Here is a 19,506-nt window from a genome sequence, read left to right as displayed (position 1 = left end):
TTAAAAGTCAGTTCTTTACCTTATTTTTGCTTAGAGATTTAGATAGAAGTTGTTTTCTCCCATGACATAATAAGAAGGGCTTTTTTTTTTTTTTTTGGTAACAGCTTTGAGATATAATTCACATGCCATAAAATTCACCCTTATGAAATGTTCAGTTCATTGGTTTTCAGTATATTAGCAAAGTTGTGCAGCCATTGTTACTATTTCTAAAACATTTTTTATCTTCCCATAAAGAAACTGGGTACCCACTAGCATTCTGCTATAGTCCCTTCTCACCCCAGCCCCTGACAACCACTGATCTTTCCATCGCTATGGATTTACCTATTGCAGACGTTTCATGTAGATGGAGTTATTAAACGTGTGGCCTTTTGTAACTGGCTTTCTTCACTTAGCATTGTGTTTTCTTTATTTTTGTTGGCACTGGGTCTTTGTTGCTGTGTGCAGGCTTTCTCTCGTGGCAAGCAGGGGCTCCTCTTTGTCGCAGTGCATCAGCTTCTCACTGCGGTGGCTTTTCCTGCTGCAGGGCACAGGCTCTTGGTGCATGGGCTTAGTTGCTCTGCGGCATTTGGAATCTTCCTAGACCAGGAACTGAACCCGTGGCCCCTGCATTGCCAGGCGGATTCCTATCCACTGGACCACCAAGGAAGTCCAGCATCATGTTTTCAAGGCTCATCCATGCTGTAAAACTGGAACTCTTTTGCCTGAGCTTTTAAGAAATAGTGATTTGGTAAGACGCTGGTGCTAGTCTCCACACATTCTCTCCGCTCTGCTTTACCAATACATTCTCTACACCACAGCAGAATGATTTGTTTCATCTACGTCAGTTGATGGCCTTTGTGTCTTATCTACCCTCGACATGGCCCAGTAGGCCCTAACTGGCTGCCCAGGCCCAGCTCCCCAGCTCTCTCGGGCTCCTCTGTTCTCTTGCATTCCAAAATGCTCCCTGCTGCCAAGGGCAGCTACTCATGCTCTCCCCTCCACCTGCAGCTGGTTGTCTTCTGTCACTTTTAGTTAATTCCTTAGATTCCTTCTTTAGATCTTATGTCACTTCCTTAAGTTCAGGTCATGTTCTTCAATTATTTTCCTTCATAGCACTTTCTCAATTTCTAATTATACCCCCATCATGTGACTGTTTCATTAACTTTTATATCCACCTACTAGACAATACACTTTCAGAGAAGAGAGCTCATATCTGTGGTTCATTTAAAAAAAAAATCTATAGTTCCTGGGCTCCCCTTGCCTCAAAGAATTTCTAAACTATTTTCATATAGTTTTCATGTTCAGGGTGTTTATGAATAGTAGAATACTCTGAATATTGGAAACTCTGTCAATTGGAATATTGGATTGACCTTTGCCTGACTAGGCTGTGTAATCGAGTTCACTGTTCTTTGTTTAATGTTGACCACACTGGTCAATAACAGTGGGTTAGAATCATGCAGAGAGCAAAGGAAATTGGGAGTTAACATTAAAAAAAACCCTGAATTTTGAATTAAAACAAGCCTCTCCCTCACCTTCTCCCTTATACCTTTTCTCTCTCTCTCCTTCCTTCTCTCACAGCCAGAGGATAGCATCTTTCCTTTCCAAATGAGAATTAGCACATATATATGTTTTTTTTTAAAGCAAACCTATATTTTTATAGAACAATAAGTGATATGATCTCATCTTTTTACATGGTAATTATATTGGAAAAGTGCTTTAAAGTTTTACATAGAGTTGATTTAAATGCCTTTTAAAACATATAATAAACAATGGCAGATTTCCTCTTACAAAGAATAATTAATATCCCTTGGGATCAAATAAAATGTTATGGGAAATCCTGCCTTCACAGATGTTATAAAATTTAAGATCTATACTAAATATCAATCTATACTAGTTCCTCTTAGCTGGGGTAATTCTGTCCCTCTTTTCCCACCAGGGGATATTAGGGGATAGTTTTTGATAGTTACAACTAGGAACTGGGGAGCTACAGGTATCTAGTGTGTAGAGGCCAGTGATTCTGCTAAACATTCTGTGATGCTTAGGACAGTTCTTAAAACAAAGTATTATCCAGCCAAATGTCATTAGTACCAAGGTCAAGAGACCCTGTTGTGTATAAAGTAAGTGTTTTGAGATGTTATTAACATAAAACTAAATGGTAATTTATTCCTTTGTTAATCAAGTTTATGGAAATTCCCAAATAGTAAAATGCCTTCCTTTGTTCACTAAACCAGCGTTTCTTTAGCCTCTCCTTCATTCCAGGCACTGGACTAGGCACTGTAGACACTTGGTGAAAATAATTGGCGTTTACTGTTCTGCTTACAGTCAGAGAGACAGTCATAAAATTTGGCATTTAATACATATGGGAAAGGTTAAAAGAGCAATGTCACGGGGTGCTCTGGTCATACATACTAAGAACACTCCTTTACCTGGGTTTCAAAGAGGCTTCTCAGAAGACATGATATACCTGGAATGCATCCTAAAGAGAAAGAATGGACTTTATTGGCAGAGGGACTAGCACAGCAGAGAAGTGTGAAGCAGAATTAGCAAGCTATCTGATGTTAGTAGTGAGTGTTGAAAGCAAGGAGAGGCAAGAGACAAGGCTGAAGGGATAGGTAGGACAGTGATGGAGAGTCTTGTATGCAGACTCAGGAACTAGAGGACACAGGTTTTAAGCAGCAAAGCAAAATTTGCATCTCAAATATCTAACTCTGGCGCTTCCCGGGTAGCTCAAATGGTACAGAATCTGCCTGCAGTGCAGGAAACCCAGGTTCAGTCCCTGGGTCAGGAAGAGTCCCTGGAGAAGGGCATGGCTATCCACTCCAGTATTCTTGCCTGGAGAATCCCATGGACAGAGGAGCCTGTTGGGCTACAGACCAAGGAGTTGCAGTCAGTCAGACGACTGAGCAACTGATACACACGTGTACAACTAACTCTGTCTACCCTGAAAGTGATGGATTTAAAGGGTTAAAATTGGATGCAGGGGAAGCAATTAGTAAGCTATTTCATAGTCCAGGTAAGAGATCATGAGTGCCTGGACTTAGGCAATGGCAGTTGGATGGAGAGGATCACTTGGATTGAGAGATGTCAGTGAAAAAGGACCAGAAGAGTGGTGCTTGATTGTATGTGAGAGCTGAAGGAGAAGGAGGCCTCAGGAAGGACTCACTGGTGTCTGGTTTGGGCAGAATGAGGACGGGAAAGGAAAAGCCAGTGATAATTTTGTTGTGGACATATTAACTGATACATATTTGAAACTCTTAAAAAGGCTAGAGACATTGATTTGGGAGTCTTTAGTGCATCAGTTCAGTTCAGTCGCTCAGTTGTGTCCAACTCTTTGCAGCCCCATGAACTGCAGCACACTAGGACTCCCTGTCTATCACCAACTCCTGGAGTCTGCGCAAACCCATGTCCATTGAGTCGGTGATACCATCCAACGATCTCATCCTCTGTTGTCCCTTTCTCCTCCTGCCCTCAATCTTTCCCAGCATCAGGGTCTTTTCAAATGAGTCAGCTCTTTGCATCAGGTGGCCAGAGTATTGGAGTTTCAGCTTCATCATCAGTCCTTCCAATGAACACCCAAGACTGATCTCCTTTAGGATGGACTGGTTGGATCTCCTTGCAGTCCAAGGGACTCTCAAGAGTCTTCTCCAGCACCACAGTCCAAAAACATCAATTCTTCGGCGCTCAGCTTTCTTTATAGTCCAACTGTCACATCCATACATGACCACTGGAAAAACCATAGCCCTGACAAGACGGACCTTTGTTGACAAAGTAATGTCTCTGCTTTTTAATATGCTGTCTAGGTTGGTCATAACTTTCCTTCCAAGGAGTAAGCATCTTTTAGGCCAGAACTAAATTCATGAGAATGGATGAAACTGCTGAGTGAATAGAAAGAAAGGAAGTTGATCCAAGAATGGAGACCCAGGTGACCCAAGGATAGAAAGTTACAAGGTACTAATTATTTTCTGTCAATATATATGCATGCATATGTAGGTATCAATATTTGTGTGTATACATGTAATATTTGTTAGATTAAGAAAAATACACAAGACACAGAAGAAAAGAAAATGAGTTGTAGAAACCCACTGCTTGGATTACCTCTGTTAACATTTTAAACCAGTTAAAAGTTAAGCATAGCATTGTGAGTTGAACTGTTTTCTTCAGAAAGATACATTGAAATCCTAACCCCCTAGACCTGTGAATGTGATTTTAATTGGAAATAGGCTCTCTGCAGGTGTAATCAAGTTAAGATGTATTCATATGGGATCAGATGGGGAAGATCCTGATACAGTCACAGGTGTCTTTGTAAGATAAGAAAAAATTTGGACACAGACACACACAGAGGTGAATGCCATATGACAACAGAGGCAGAAATTGGGGTGTTGAATCTACAAGCCAAAGAATGCTAAGAATTGACAGCAAGGGCTGGAAGCTAGGAAGATGGCAAGCAAGAGATTCTCCCCCAGAGCCTCCCAAAAGGAACCAGCCCTGCTGACACCTTGCTCTCAGACTTCCAGCCTCCAGAGCTATGAGAAAATAAATTTGTGTATTGCTGATACACTCAATTTATGGTTCTTTGTCATAATAGCCCCACAAAACTAATATACATGGTTGGGTTATATAAAAATAAACATAGAAAGCTAATGATAAGTGAAAATATCTCTTTTTAAAAGTTTGTGAGATACTTTAGAAATTTATCTACATCAGCACAAACAGAACTACTTCCTTTTAAGCTGCTACCCAGTGGTAATACTAATATTTAGTGGTTGGGCAGAGAAGGAGGAGAAAAAATAGGGAGGTAGGTAGGAAGAGTATTAGCTAAAAGTAGCTTCTTGAAGGTTTCAAGAAACCCTAAGTAGTCGGTTGGGTACAATGGAGAAATAGATCCAGAAAAACCAGGACTAAAAATATTTTGGTTATGGGCACCATGGAAATCTTAGGCAATCAGTGTAAGAACTTGGGTGGAGGTAGAGTAGCAGAAACTAACATTAAGTAAAATATCTCCATTCTTCACATGCCTATTCTCTGAGATAGGACAAAATAATGAACAGGACAGTTGTGTAGAATGATATATAGGTGAACGTGAGGTACAATGGAAAATTGAAATAGGAAAGAATTTATTACATAAGGTGTAAAAAATCAGTGTTATATTTTAGCATGGTTTCAGAAGTCAACACTATAGATACATACCCACCTTGCGCCCTGTCTGAAAAGGTGTCAGAAAATAAGTCCCTGATGCTGGGAAAGATTGAGGGCAGAAGAAGAGGGTGGCAGAGGATGAGATGACTGGATGGCATCACCAATGCAATGAACATGAACTTGGGCAAACTTCAAACTGTGAGGGACAGTGCAGTTTGGCATGCTACAGTTCATTGGGTCGTAAAGAGTTGGACACGACTAGGTGACTGAACAACAACAAGTTTCACCTCTCCTAGGCTTGCCTGCTGTCAGGATCGAGAAAAACTATGTTTTTAACTATGTAAATGTACCCTTCTAACATTGAGCACTTACACCATTCTGGGCACTCTGCCCTAAGGATGACCTCATTTTATTTTCACAACCCCATGTGAGGCAGGGCCTTTCAGAATCCTCATTTACAGATCAGGAAACTCATGCCCACATAAATTATTTTCTAAAGTCAGAAAGGAGAGGTGCTGGAACACAAATCCCAGGCATAGCCGGGGTGAGGAAGGGAGAGAAGGTAGCATTCCCCTCTCATTGTTTAGGGATGAATTGCTGCCAACAAGAACAAAGTTCTAGCTGCAGTGTCCAGACAGCATTGTCTAACCATCCTGAGCTGATGGAGATAATGGAGGAGCAAAAAACCTTTTGGCTAGATATTTTCACCTATAGGTAAAAACAACAGTTCATGAAGGCTTCCTGGAATATTGTCAAATTTAACTTTGTGTCTTACTATATAATATGATTGCATACCATTCTCATTGCCTCCCCAAAATATAAGCCATCAGCAGAAAAACTGAGTTTGGTTCTAAGACCCAGTAGAGAGGACAGTCTCTTAGCCACGTTCATCTCAGATATAAACTTGCTGAGAGGGAGTTGTGGGGGTCAGAGCCTAGGGGTCTAGAGCAGAGACCTCTGGATGCAGTGGCCCCCTCTACTTTACACACAGAGATGAAATGCTTTGGAGATAAACTAGTGAACGGGCTATGTTGATAAGCACAGCTGACCAAAACCTCTTTTTATTCCAACTCCTAAAGAAATGCTTTTCTTCACTGTGATAGAAGAACAAACTTTTAGGTAGTGTTTTTATAAGCAAATTTCTTAACTCTGCCTGCTATATTATTAGCATTAAATAAGTGCTGTTCATTTGTATTTCTAATAAGGCATGGACTAAATAATACATATAGTAGTTTTACATTAAATAGAATCATGGGCTCTGTCTACACGATGGCAATTTTTATTCACTGCATTGTCTTACCTAAAATGCTCCTTCTCTTAGATTCTGATCTTTTAAAGGCCAGAAAGAAGGTTAAGTAAAAAAAGAGAAAGGCGATAAGAAATAAAAAGCCAGTGCTTTTATTGCACATAGTCATGGGGGGGGTTACTTTTTATATAGTTATCACCCTGTGCTGTGCTGGCAAGTCACCTGTGGTTTGTGTGGAAATCCCCACTGCAATACACCAGAACAAATGTACTTATTGCTAATTTTTGCTGGTAGAATATTTATAAGGGAAAGTCAACTCCCAAGTTAAGAAAGAGCATCCCTGTCCCTTATAATGCATACTTGTTAATTAATTTCTCTGATTCTTCTGTGTCACTTAATATGGCTGTAATGCAAGGACTACTTCTCTCTGGATGCATGAACCCTATCATAAAGTAGTAGTGGCACGAGTGTTAGATAAATCTAGGAGATAATGAAACTTGACTTACCTACCTCACAGGTTTCTTGGGAGGATAAAATGAAAGAATGGATGTGAGCATGTTTTTAAAAAGCAAAAAGTGCTGTAAAATTCAAGGTAGTATTGTTTTGTGCCTTGGCTGCAAAATTGTTTTGTATCACATTCATAGTTTATTAGCTCTTCTGCACACATATGCATATGGAAAAAGCATTCCTGCTGCTCTTTCTCTATCCTCAAGAAACTAGAAAATTTTCTGTTCCTTTATGAAGGTAGCATCATGTAGACTGTCATGAAATTCTCAATTCCTCATTTAGTGTTTCTACACCATACAGGGTGAGTTTAAGACAAGTACATTGCTCATTCTCTGAGGCCTAGGCATCTTTGCACAAATCTAAACAGCACAAATGAAAGGATCTTTCTGGGAGTAACATCTTTGGGTCAGTGTCATTAAATTAATACCATGATATTTCAACATGTCACCTATGTGAATAATAATATACCCACACTTAATTTATAGATTTCTCCCCCAACCCTTTTTTTCCTGAAATGGAGGCCATAACGATTTCAGACTCCCCATTCAAATGTATCTTTCTTAGTCTTTCTAAGTCATAATTATTTTTTTTATCTTAGCCAGTAATTTCTTTAACTCAAATAGCTATCCATCTGCAAAAAGAGATTGAAGAAATAATGTAATAATACAGTGGAATCATTTTCATTTTCTAGCAATGTGTAGCTTTTTATAAATAAAGCCAAAGACATGAAACTAGAAATAAAATGAAAATGTAGGCTGTATATATTTTTCTCCAAATGCTACTTGGGTAAGGAATGAGTCCCCAGATGAAAGCAGTATGAGTCATTTCAAATCTAGCAACCTCATATTATCATAAAATTGTGTTGATGTATTTGTAAAAATCTATGAAGAATTCTATAAGGGGCTTTTGATCTTGACAGGATCCAGGGGTAGGGATGCAGACTGAAGAGGGAATATTTGTGTTTTTTATCTAGTGGATTTTGCAACATTGTCACATTTAATTTACTAATAAGAGAGGTATCAGATTTTTAGACTAAATTAATAAGGATGAGATTTGAAGGCAAAAATAATTGCTTTTCCTGCATGGAATGTTAGAACTGAGAGGGGATTTAGCATCTAGTGTAAGTATGAATTTTTCCACATCTCAGTAACATTGCTAATTAGTCTCTGCATTCCTTCCTGTTAAGCCTGTAGTGACCCCAGGATCCTTTTCAACAGACCTGCAGGCAGCCATTACTAGGCAATTAGAGATGACATATGAGTGAAATCTTTATCAATCCTCTTCTATAGAGCATTTCAAATAATCATCTTTAATTTCTTTCAAAAATATGTTGCAAATACTTCTTGTGCATTATTACGTTCCAGACATTGGGTATACACACAAATAGAAAAGACCTGAATCTCAGCCTTAAAGAGTATATAGTTTAGAGAGGGGAGAGTGGAGCTAACAGGTGATTAAAATATAGCATACCAAGAGCCAAGATGAAGGTATGCATAAGCTACACATAGGAGGGCCTCATAACACAGCAAATGATACCTGTCTTTATGTTGAATATACAAGCAGAAATTATTCAGGCAAAGCTGGAATGTTCTAGGACAGCAGTTTTCAACTTTTAAAAAATCTCAGATCCCTTTATACTCTTGAAAGTTATTGCAGACTTTTCAAAAAGTTAAAGAATTACTGTGAAACCTAGCAATTCCACTTCCAAGTATATACCCCAAAGAATTAAGAATATAGTCTCAAACAGATACTTGTATACCAATGTTCATAGCAACATTATTCATGAATTAGTCTGCTGTATGAATGAATGTATTACAATTTGCTTATCCATTTACCTGTTAAGGGACATTTGGATTATTTCTGTATTTTTTTAGTTATTAAGAAAAAACATGATATGGATTTTTATGCACAAGTCTCTTTTTGGAAGTATGTTTTTTTTCAGTAAGTAACTAATTGTTCAGTGGCTTGGCCATAGAATAGCTAAGTTTCAGCTGGGGACAATTTTGCACTCTGGAGGACATTTGACAGTGTTTGGGGACATTTTTGTCATGAATGTGGATGTGCTAGTAGCATCACTTCAGAACATTTTGGAATGCACAGGACAGCTCCCATAGCAAGAACCATCTGACCCAAAATCTCAGTAGTGTTGAGGCTGAGAAACTTGGTTTAGGTACATATTTAAAATTTAAGGAAACATCTAAACTCTTTTATAATGAAATTGTACAATTTTGCATTCCCAGCAACAAGGTATGAAAGTACCAGTTGTTCTGAGTCCTTGTCAACTCTTGGTATTGTCCATCTTTTTAATTTTAACCATCCTGTGAGGAGTAGAATAGCATTTTTTTGTGATTTTTAATGTACATCTTCTTGGTCACTAATAAAGTTGAGCATCTTTTTATTACTGTGATTTAAGAGTGCTGTATATATTCTCCTTGTTTTGCCTTTTTTATTGTTAAAATATTCATAACATACAATTTATCATTTTAGTAAAGTATGCAGTTCATTGATAACTTTATTCTTCATTTGAGATCTTTATTAAATATTTTCACCCAATCTGAGGTTTGCCTCTTCAGTTTCTCTCCACAATCTTTTGAAGAGCTATGTTTTAAATTTTGTTATAGCCTAGTTCACTAATTTTTTTTTTATGATAAATGCTTTTCCATTATCTTATCTAAGAAATATTTGCCTACCTCAAAAGATGCGGTATTTGTGAAGGTATTCTACATTTTTTTTTTTCTAGAAGTATCATCATTTAGTTTTATGTTTAGGTCTATCTTTCATTTCAAGTAAATTCAAGTAAATTTTGTATATAGTGTGAGGCAGATGTTGAATTTCATTTTTTTCCCATACAGTATACTTTTGATCCAGCACAGTTGATTTAAACAACTCCTTTTTCTCCCCAGTGAATTATCTTGCTATTTTTGTCTTAATTACAGTAGGTTTACAGTAAGTCTTGAGATCAGATGAGAGTCTTAAATTGAGTCTTTTTACAGATGTATTCTAAACTCTGAAATTCCAAATAAATGTTAGAATTACTTTGTCTATTTCTACAAGAGAAATCCTGATAAGATTTTGATCAGGATTGTTGAATCTAGATTCATTTAAAGAGAACTGACATTTTAGTAATACTGAATCTTCTAATCCATGAAAATGGTATGCCTCATTATTTATGCCTTTAATTTCTCTCAGCAATGTTGTATTGTTTTCAGTGTATAGGTTGTACTTTTTTTCCCTTAAACTCATAAGTGTTTATGTTTATTATGCGATTACAAGTGGTATTTTAAATTTTAATTGTCACGAATATAGAAAAATACAATTAATTTTTATATATTGACCTTATGTTCTATAATCTTGCTAAATTCACGTTTTTAAAAAAACTATGGGGAAATCTGGTAGTTTATGGCTCAGTTTATTCATCTGTCTATTATAAACTCTGTGAGATAAGGAGGCAGACTTTAAGATCTACTAGCTTTTGGAAGTGGGTACAAGCCCAACAAAACATGTTTTAAATGTAGTTAATTTATTAAATTTTTGCCACTGATTTAAAAAGGTGAAATACAGTGAAATCTTTCTTTCCACACATGGATCCAGTTTTCTCGCACCTTGCTTACTAGAAACCACAATTTTTGGGGTGTCTTTTTAGAATTTGTGCACATGCAAACAAATACTAATTTGTATTTATTTTCTCTTTTTATACAGTAGTAATATATTATGCATAATGTTCTATACCTTGCTTTCTTACTTAAAAATATATCCTGTAATTTTTTTTCCAGTTGCATATTGTACCCTTGTATTGATGTACCATGTATCATAATTTATGTAAGCAATCTTCTGTTGATAGACATTCAGATTTTAACAAATATTTTGCTGTTTAAATTAATGCTTCAGTGAATAGCCTTGCACATAAACCATTTATGTGTAGGATAGATTCCTACAGGTAGAATTGCTAGATCAAATAGTATTTGCATTTATAAGTTGTTAGATATTGCTAAATTTTCTTCCACTGGCAAGTCCAAGTATTTCAGAAGTATTTATTTATTAGGTCCTTACACTATTCAGATTGCTGGAAGAACTTTTCTTCTTTGAACCAGAGGAAGGAAGAAGAGAGAAAACATTTTTTGAGACTATTTTCATAAGCAACTTAAACATACTTATGAAATGAAGACAGGATGGAAAATAAAAACTATTTAAGTTTTACCATGTATCATAGGTTATTCTTGGTTGAATCCTTACCACCGCCACTACTCTGTGAAGCTAGTTTCATTTTTTTCTTCAAAGAAGAAAAACTAAGGCCCCAAAAGGTTAACTATCTTACCCAAGGTTGTACTAATGATTGTTCAGTAGAATCCAAAAGCATATTTCTTCTTTCTTCAGTGAGTCATGCCTATATAACTAAGAAGATTCTATTTTCGGTCATGATCAAGGTCCATATGCCCTTTGATGATAAGTCCATCTTATCCCTGATTCTTGCGTTAGGATGAATTACTGGGACCATAAATCGTAACCACTGAGTTCTAATTTACCCAAAACTTGGTTGAACTATGAAACTCACTGTCAGAAGATGACACACAATTAAATTCTCTAGGACAGATTTTTTTTCTCATAGTTCTGTAGAGTATCTTATCTAATAATAGCATTTTCAGTTACATAATCTAAGATAAGGCAATCAGATCTTTTGCTTAGGGATATAAATTAATTGCTGACAGAAGTCAGTCAAGAGAAAGAATATATGTTTTGACTAGAGTCTAATGACCAAAGAATCTTAATTCAGGCAGGTCACTGATTTCCAGGTGGCCTAAGGCAACATATTTAACCATGACTGTTTCATCACTCTATCTGTAAAATGGGGGGTTGTTACTGATAACACTCACTCATAATGTACTTGGCATAAAATTGGTCATCATTTCTGATGCAGCGTGAAATGTGAACTGAATAAAAGAACAGACCTTGTAGCCAGGCACAAGTAGGTTTGAATCTCCTTCTGCTCTTTATTGGGTATGTGACCTTGAGAACTTCACCAATTTGCTGAGCCTACTTTTCTTTATCTAAAAATTGAAGGTATCAGTAGTACCTACCTTATAGGGCTGTTGTAAAAATTAAATGAGCCCACATGGATTAAATGTTTAGCATAGGGCCTGGAACATAGTAAGTACTCCGTAAATGGTAGCTGTTGTTCTTATTGTTCTCATTGTTCTTATTGTAATTATTATTTAGCGTTACTTCTCATTTCTGTCCTGAGATCTCTTAAGCACTGCCTGTTGGGACAGATTTCTATGCTGTGTGAACCAACTTTGTATGTTTAATATGGCTTTGTGCTCAGCTAAATCAAAACACAGAGGTAAACCTCTACCTGACCTTGTTGGCGATTAGCTTTTGCCTTTTCATGCATGAGATTTGATTATCTTTATCAGTGTTTTAGCTTGTGTTACATACATATCATAAAATTATCCCAACCTTTTAATACCTTGTCACAAACATTTATCTTTTTGACCTTCAATGGAACTGTAAGATTACCTGCTCTTTAATACATCTATCTTTCCTGTATAATGTGAAATTACCAGTTTAAGTTTAATATTTACAGGATGGTCACTTAGATGCCATGAGTTTTGATTCATCCTTGCCACTAGATGGCACTGTAATAGAACACATTCATTATAGTTATCCTTTACTGTCTAGGAAGACATGGCATAGCAATAGGAGCTAAGGAGTAGTCTTCACGTGTCTCAAGTTGAGAGGGGTTTGAAATCGGGACATTTTGTAAGTGGAAGAATTTATAGAGTGTGAACATGATGTAATCTGGGTTCCTCCAAAAGCATGCTTTGACACAAAGACGTGTGTGTGAATGTATTTGAGAGGTGATGTTGAGGAAGGGAGGCAAGAATGAGGGAGCAGGAAGAATGAGATTGGAGAAAAGAAAAAGGAGAAATATAAGGGTGATATTTGGGCAACAGGGCTTAATTCCACGGAAACATCCTAGGAAGCACATGAACATCCTAAGAAGAATGAGTCTCAGAATTGTCTACAATAGTTTGCAGGCAGGAGTGTTTATTTACTAAGTCTTCACTAACTCCCGTTCATTGGTCAAGATTGCCCCTGCTGTTTCCACGCATGTACAAAAACTCCCACCAACATCCAAGAGGGTCATAGGACAGAAAGTAAGGATACTCAGTCTTGGCTATAGGTGAGATGCTATCAGGGAAACAGATCTAAGCTTGCATTGAATTACCTACTCCAACCTGGCTAAAACCAGGCATAAGTCTAAGTGGATGTGACTCAGGGCACCAGATGTGTCTGCTGCAGCTACCTAATAAATCATGTACTCTGTGAATTCTTCTATTTGAAATAAAGAATCCTAATGAACCATCTGCAACTCCAAATCCTTGGGGACTACTCAGTATGTAATCTGGCAAACATTAAGTGAATAAAATGTAAATGGTTACTTTATGAAATTCACAGAAAGAGCTTTTGTCCTTTATCTCCTAGTATTAAAGGTCCAAATCTTACCCTTTATATCTCAACATGGAAGGATTCCCAAGTGCTTTTATCCTTGTATACTAGTATATAGGAACGGGAGGTATTGGTTGTTATAGGAGCAGGAAGATTCTGCTGATACACAAACACTGGGTTAAGTAGTGTATATAGAGAGAACTACTTTGAACTAAGAGCCAAGACAGTTCAGAATATACCTGTGATGCTGGATATATGATTTAGGTCATCCTAACCTAACTTTTGGGACCTCAGGGTCTTTTTCTGTAAAAGGAATATATGGCAGAGTTCAGTCATCTTGAGGTTTCTTCTAGCCCTGAAAGACCATGAAAATTATACATGCAGGAAAAGAGTTGATTTTTGCAAAGGAACACATTGTATTTATATGCATATTTATGTTTACATGCATGATGTTATGGTTTTAGACATTGGGATTGATTATTCAGTCTATGGAAATCTCCTTGATCTTTAAAAATAAAAACTCCTTTTGTTTGTTTGTTTGGCTTCAGAATGATGTGTCAGACATACAAGTAAATAGAAGAAATGCTAATTCTAAGATACATACAAACAATACATATGAAATACCTATTTTTTAATTGTTTAGTCATATGACATTCTTTTATAAGTAATTAATAGTTACTTTAATGGAGGCAGGAAAACAGATAAAAATCACCTTTGAAGGTAAAGTGATCATATAATTTACTGCACATACTGGACACTTTTAAACATGAAAGGGGGCACTAGTAATCACTGTTCCAGAATAAAAGCCATGAATCAGAATCATCCCATACAAACTGGGATATGATATCACCCTATTCAAAGGTTGGCTTCAGTTTTGTTAGTGGTTGAGCTAGTTGTAAAGTAAACTGAAACCAAATTCTCTAGCATTAGTTTGACCTTCCCACTGAGAACAGTGATAAAATCTCAGTAAAATTCAAAATAACAGCTGTTTGAAGCCATCAGACAATAAAGGTGCCTAAAACTTGAAGGGTGATGATCTCAAAGAGAAAAGAAAAGCAAAAAGTGAGTCCTACATATACTGATGCTTTTACCTTTAGAACCTTTGTTTATTTGCCTTGCAGGACTTGGAAACCGAAATAGGGATAGCAGAGATAGCAATATTACTAGAATAGGGAACCTCAAACTTAACTTCAGGGCTATTTAAATAGCCAAAACTTAAGGAGCCAAAAATCTGAAGAAATGGGAATTTCAGAGAAGTGATCAAGAATTCTCTATGCAATTTCCCTTCAAGAAATTAGCTAATTCCTAAGCTGGGAATGAGTGGGGTGAGAGGCTAAGAAACACCAAAAAGTAGTTGCTAAGGGACTAAAAAAATAATCACAACTTTTGGCCATCTTAGCTTTTGATTCTAAGGAGAGACAAACATTACAATTTAGAAACTGCCAAGGAGAATATATCCCAATAAATTCCTCAAGCTTTTAAAACAGCCCTCTGAAGTATTACAGCTGATGATAGAGGTAAATTAGTAATAGATGAGGCCTCACAAACACCACCTCCAATTATTTCAGTTTCTGATTGGATTAAGGTTTCCTGCCTGTCAGGCAGAAGAAAATAAAATATTCTCTGGAGAAATATAACATCATCCACAGTCTCTGAAATCACTCATGCTTAATGTCAGCATTCAATCCAAAATTACCAGCTATGCCAGGAAATAAGACCAAATGACAAAAGCTAAGAGAAAAAAATTCACAGTAGAAATAAGCTTTTATGGAATTCTCTGGTGGTCCAGTGGTTAGGACTCTGTGCTTTCATTGCCAAGGGCACAGCCAAGAAAAACAAAAACAATAAAGAAATAACAAGAAAAATAGGCCTATATGTAATACAGATATTGTGGTTAATAAAAATAAAATTTTGAAATAAATATGATTATTAAGTTAAAGAAAGTAGATAAAGAGTAGAGACTGTCACCATAAAATTAGCATCTGTGGAAGTATTACCAACTGGAAGTTCTAAAGCAGAAATAATTAAAAGTCAAAAGATGTGTTTAACTGCAGATTAGACACAGCAGAATAGAGAATTAGTGAGCTGAAAATAAATAAATAGAAAATACTAAATTAGAAGTGCAGAGAATAAAAATGAATGGAAAATAAAAGAGAGGGGCAATGGAGCTGAAGAAATATTTGAAGATAAACTGGCCAAAATCTTTCAAAACTAAAAAAAGATAACAAACTGCAAATTCACCAAGCCCTATAAACCTCAAACAAAATAAATACAAAGTATCATAGCAAAATGTAATGACACCTATAAAGAGAAAATCTAAGATAAATTCCCTTTAAAAAAGCAACAGTAAAGTGACAATTGACCTTTTGTAAGAAATGATGAAAGCTAGTGGATAAAGAATAATGTATATATACACAACTGAAAGAAAATAACAGCCAAAGAAAAATTCTATGCCCAGTGAAAATATCCTTCAAAAATGAAGGTAAAATAAAGACATTTTCATTCAAATAAAAATGGAGAGAAATTGTTACTAGAAAACCCACACTAAAATAATCACTACAAGGTATTTTTCAGCAGAAAGTTAATAATCTTAGATGGAAATGCAAGAAGGAATGAAGAACAACAGCAAAGATAAATATATCTAAATAAGTAAATACATATTTAAAAGTCTAAATAAATGTAGACTTTATAAAACAATAAGGTCCAGTGGCTTTAAACTATGTGCAGAATTAAAATGCATGACAACAATAGCACAAAAGGTAGGAGAAGAGTGTTGGTCATTGAAGTGTTGTAAGATTCTTGCATTATCTAGGAAGTGGTATGGTTACTAATTTAAGGTAGATTAATAAGTCCTGGATATATGTTGCAATATCTAGGGTAAATACTAAATAAACAAAAAAAATGTATAACAATCTGATTAAAAAAATAAAATGGAATGATAAAAATTACTCGCGTAATCAGAAAGTACGCAAGAAAGCAGAAAAAAAGGAACACAAAAGAGATGGGACAAAAGGAAAGCAAATAGTAAGGTGGTAGATTTAAATGCAGATATTGAGTTGGCCAAAATGGTCGTTTAGGTTTTCTGTACCACCTTACAGAAGAACCCAAATGAACGTTTTGGCCAACTGTAAATGAGTGAGACATTTTTAAAAGCAAAGATTGTCAGATTGGATTTAAAAAATAACACTATATACTGCTTACAAGAGACATGCCTTAAATGTAAGAACTATACTATTGTTTTTCTCTTGCATCATCCAAACCAGGCTAACATACTGTAATTAGTCATTATGTCTCATTAGTCTCCCCCGGTCCATACAATTTTTCAGTCCTCTTTGTTTTTATAACTTTCACAGTTTGGGAAGTATCTGTTGGTATTTTGTAGAAGGTCCCTGAATTTCAGTTTGAATCAATTTCCTTATGATTGGATAGAGATTATGGGTCTTAGAAGGAATAATCTGACATTTGTTAATACTTGCTTTATGACTCAGTGGATGGTTTATTTTAATGTTTCATGTACACCTGAAAAAGAATGTGTATATTTTGCATTTGTTTGGTGCATGGTATACAACACACACATACACAGGCAAGTTTGTTAATTGTATTGCTCAAATATTTAATATCTCTACTAAATTCTTTCAGAAAAATGTATTAAAATCTCTATGATGATTATGGATTTGTCTATTTTTCCTTTTATTTATGTCTGTTTTCATTTTTGTGTATTTGAGTCTATGACATTAGCTGTAACAAATTTGACATTGTTATATCCTCCTTTTGAATTGTCTCTTAATCATTATGAAATGATCCTTTTTATCTCTAGTAGTAGTTCTTGGATCAAACTTTGTCTACCACTGCTACAGGTAAACACCTTTCTTTTAGTTAGTGTTTGCATATCCTATCACTTTCCATCTTTCTCATATCAGCTTTTCTGTAAATCTGAAGCTGTCCTTACTGCCCCAAAACTTACTAAAAATAAAAAGAGGTAGACAACTTAGTACAAACATAAGCAAAAAGTTGGAACTTATAAAAAGCTAATATCGAAATGTCCAATACAAAGAAGAAAAGATGATCAATATAATCACTTATGAGAAAAATACAAATTAAAACCTCAATGCAGTATCACTACACATCTTCCAACATAATTAAAATGGAAAGGACAGACAATAGCAAAATTGGCTGAGTGAATGGAACTCTGATATTCTGTCAGTGGGAGTATCAATTGTTAAGATCATCGTTGTAAACTTTTTTTTGACAGTGTAAGCTAGGACTGCACGTAAGCCAGCTTACCACCCAGCAGTTTAAGTACACATGTGTGCTAAATAAACATGGACAGGAATGTTCAGAGTCATTTACTCATAGTAGCCCCACATGGAAATGTCCATATATAACTTGTGACACAGCTATACAATGAAACACTAGATATTGATGATAAAAATGTGAACTACTGTTAGAAACAAAAATATGAATGAATTTCACAGACTTAATGTTGTAGAGAAAATGCACACTCTCTGGTTCCATTTATTTGAAGTTCCAAAGCAAATGAAATTGATCATTGGTGATGGAGGTCAGAATAGTGGTTACCTATGGGGAAGGTACATGATGGACATGAGTTTGAGCAAGCTCTGGATGTTGGTGATGGACAGGGAAGCCTGGCATACTGCAGTCCATGGGGTTGCAAAGAGTTGGACACCACTGAGCGACTGAACTGAACTGTGGGGAAGGTAGTGATTTAGGGGAGTAAGAGGGAGCTTTCTGAGGTGTTGGTTTTCTAACTCTCAGCCTCGCTAGTGGTTACAGGAATGTGTTAACTTGGTTAGAATCCATTGAGCAGTGCCCTTAAGATTTGTGCATTTAATTGCATGAATATTATCAATAAAAAGGTCAAAAACAAATTCCCCCGGAAACCTGAATTTCAATCAAAATTAAAACATATTTTTACCCTCTCTGCTGAATAATACAAATTATAACAAAATGTTTTAGGCAAAAATTCTATAAGATTTAGAAATGGAAAGTGCAGCTGTTGTATTATTCAAAGATAATGGAAAGAAACAGTTGAGTGTCTATTCTTGTGTGCATATGTGTATCCTTTACAAATCAAACAATATATAGAATAATCTTGATAGAAAATATCTGCACAGTACTTTGATAACTAGTTAATCAATTTTCCATGCTCTGGGATTTATTTTATTCATAGCATAATTGGATCCAGGGAGACCAGTTGCAATTATTGTACCAACTGAGGCCAAATTGGGCCATAGATTGTCCTGATGTTCTAATATTTTGAAATATGGAAAGAACTGTTTGAATGCTTAATGGTGCTTTTACAAAATGCCGGCACCTCACAATCAAATACTCATGGAAGATTTAACTAAAAGAAAATATGAAGGTGACTCAGTATCCCTGAGAAGAAATTGAGAAATGTAGAGAACATGACAAGAGAGGTCTTAGAGCTTTGGGGCTTTGTCTTTTAAAACAGTAATTTAATATCAGCAAGATACAGTTCTTGAACATTTACTATTTGTTGTGCAATATGCGAAATTTCTTCCCTTCGCTGTCTCTCTTTGTGTGTGTGTGTGTGTGTGTGTGTGTGTATCTCAAGACAGATAGATACATAAAGATATTGTACAATCTTTTAAAAAAATCTCACAACTATGGAAGATACTCTTGCTGTTCTCACATTTCACAGATGAAGAAACTGAGGTTTAGAGAGATTAAGCTGCTTAACTAAGGACACTCTGCGCCTGACTGGGGAGCCATAGTTCAGACTGATAAAATTGCCTCTGGAGCCCATGCTCTTATTTGCTCATGCTCCTGCAGTGTATATATGCTACTCTTGTCATACTGTTCTCCCATTCACTAGTATTTCATCTGAGATTTTTAAGAGTATAGTTCCTTTTCTAGTCAATTTCAAGCTGTTAATGTGTTGAATATACACAAAAGGAACATTGAGTTTGTTTAAATAAATGTTTATGGCTCCCAAGAAGAGTATATGCCTATTGATTCTTTCTGTTACATTCTAAATGTTAAGTTGAAGCAGTAAATTCATCAGAAGGAGTATTTTTCTGCCTACACAGTTTTCTATATCGGATGCCTTGAGAATGGTGGATATACCATGGCATGTATTTTTTTCATTATAAAATACAAGACAAAAAATGATGTGGAAATGATCACGTATCATTTTACAGCTAACTTTT

Source organism: Oryx dammah, unplaced genomic scaffold (genome assembly GCF_014754425.2).
Source record: "Oryx dammah isolate SB20612 unplaced genomic scaffold, SCBI_Odam_1.1 HiC_scaffold_9, whole genome shotgun sequence".
Taxonomy (NCBI): Eukaryota; Metazoa; Chordata; class Mammalia; order Artiodactyla; family Bovidae; genus Oryx; species Oryx dammah.
This window is presented reverse-complemented; position numbering follows the sequence as displayed.